Source organism: Capricornis sumatraensis, chromosome 17, assembly GCF_032405125.1.
Source record: "Capricornis sumatraensis isolate serow.1 chromosome 17, serow.2, whole genome shotgun sequence".
Classification (NCBI taxonomy): domain Eukaryota; kingdom Metazoa; phylum Chordata; class Mammalia; order Artiodactyla; family Bovidae; genus Capricornis; species Capricornis sumatraensis.
The window spans coordinates 57,863,707-57,865,618 of NC_091085.1; the positions used below are offsets into that span (position 1 = coordinate 57,863,707).

At 50.4% G+C, this 1,912-nt stretch overlaps 1 non-coding gene across 1 annotated transcript; it reads right to left on the minus strand.

Annotated features, from left to right (window-relative positions):
* Nucleotides 1-1,023: 1,023 nt before the first annotated feature.
* Nucleotides 1,024-1,096, minus strand: TRNAG-UCC (transfer RNA glycine (anticodon UCC)). Its single transcript has one exon. It is a non-coding gene; the product is annotated as a tRNA-Gly (tRNA).
* Nucleotides 1,097-1,912: the final 816 nt, after the last annotated feature.

Consider the following 1,912-nt stretch of genomic DNA (forward strand, 5'->3'; position numbering starts at 1 on the left):
GGCTGACGGGTAATAACTATGATTCTTTCAGTCTGGATGGCCGGCTCCCAGGACAGTGCCTTCAACCTGGTCTGGAGAGTGGCTCCTGGTGGCTCCAGGCCTCGGGGCTGACACTGCGCCCTGCCCCCACCCAGAGATGGGCCTCAGCCTCATCCAAGTCGCAGATGCTGGGGACTCTTGGCCCAGAGCCGGGCTCTGGTGGACTGGTTTCCTCTCCTAAAACAGGTTGCTGCCAACATTAACTGAATGCTTCCTATGTGCCATGCACTGCTTTAAACTCTTCATATGAGGGCGTCTCATTTTCCTCATAACCCAGGTGAATGTTCTTATCATCACCATCTTTTTACAGATGAAGAGACAGGTGCAGAGAGGACAGGTAAACACCCAAGGTCTTATGGCTGCTAAGTGGCTGCTAAGTGTCAGAGTTCAGATTTTAGGCTCAGCAGCTGGGTCCCAGGCACGCGTGCTCGTCTGTCACCCAGCGCATCTCCTCGTGGTCCAGTTAACCAGGACTCATGACTGTTGTTTGTCAGAGACTCCTACTCTCTCTTTTTTAATTAAAAAAAAAAAAAAATATATATATATATATATATATTTGGTGGTACCTTGTGGCATGCATCTTAGTTCTCTGAGCAGGGATCAAACCTGGGAACCCTGCATTGGAAGATCAGTCTTAATTACTGGACCAACAGGAAAATACTGCCCCCTCTATACCCCACCTTTAAAGGTATGAAAGTAAACTGAAAGTGTTAGTCGCTCAGTTGGGTCCAACTCTTTGCTACCCCATGGACTGTAGCCTGCCAGGCTCCTCTGTCTATGGAATCCTCCAGGCAAGAATACTGAAGTGGGTAGCCGTTCCCTTCTCCAGAGGATCTTCCTGACCCAGTGATTGACTCCAGGTGTCCAACATTGTGGGCAGATTATTTACCATCTGAGCCACCAGGGAAGCCCCTTTTAAAGGTATGTGCATCTTTATTATTTTTTTTTTTAATTTTTTCGGTCGCACTGTGTGACATGTGGAACTTCCCTGAGCAGGGATTGAACCTGGGTCCCCTACATTGGAAGTGTGTAGTCTTAACCATTGGACCATCAGGGAAGTCCAGAGACTCCTGCTGTCTTGTATCCTTTCTGGAAATCATGCTGGGGAAACCAGCTTTGAGGAACGTCATTTTCAAGCAAATACACAGACGGGTCCTGATTCTGGAGCATCTGAGATTGAAAAGTTTGTTTACTCCCAACTCAATCCCGGCTGCATCCAGAAAGAGGTCCCACACACCAACACGTGCCCTGCGATGCCAGAAACGCCCTTAGCGGGGGTACATCCAGGCTCGTTCCAGAGAGGTCGAGAACGGGAGGGAAGGAGAAGAGTAAGAATAAACACTGCTAAAAATAGTGCTTGGCTCTCTCACACCCACAACAAGACTGCAAAGGGAGGGCAGAGGAGACTGGAGGAAGCCGCCCAGGACTTTTGCCAGAGGGAGGGCTAAGGGCCACTGCTTCAGTGGGGGCTGTTTCTCAGACTGTTCTCTCCCAGGGCTCGGGTGCCAGCTTCTGAGGGTTCCCGGCCTGGCATGCCTCCCCAGAGGGTGAAGGCCAAGTGGCCGTGTCTTGGAGTCTGGAGTCGTGAATGTTCCCAGATCTCACAGGCACTTTTGCCATGAGGCCTGAGCCGCAGCAAACTTGATAACATCCAGAGGTCCTCAGCTGAAGATGAAGGGGGTCCTTGGAGATGGAGATGTTTGTTTTCAACTTTAAGTGACAGATGTTTGAGCAACATCAGTCACGATGCACATTTCTGCACACTGACTCTCATCCACCCCCTCAACTTCCATGATGAAATGGGACTTCCGCTCCCCCGGGGAAGACATCTCAGCAGATGGGCTGGAATAATGTGGTGTGGAAGGCATCCTTG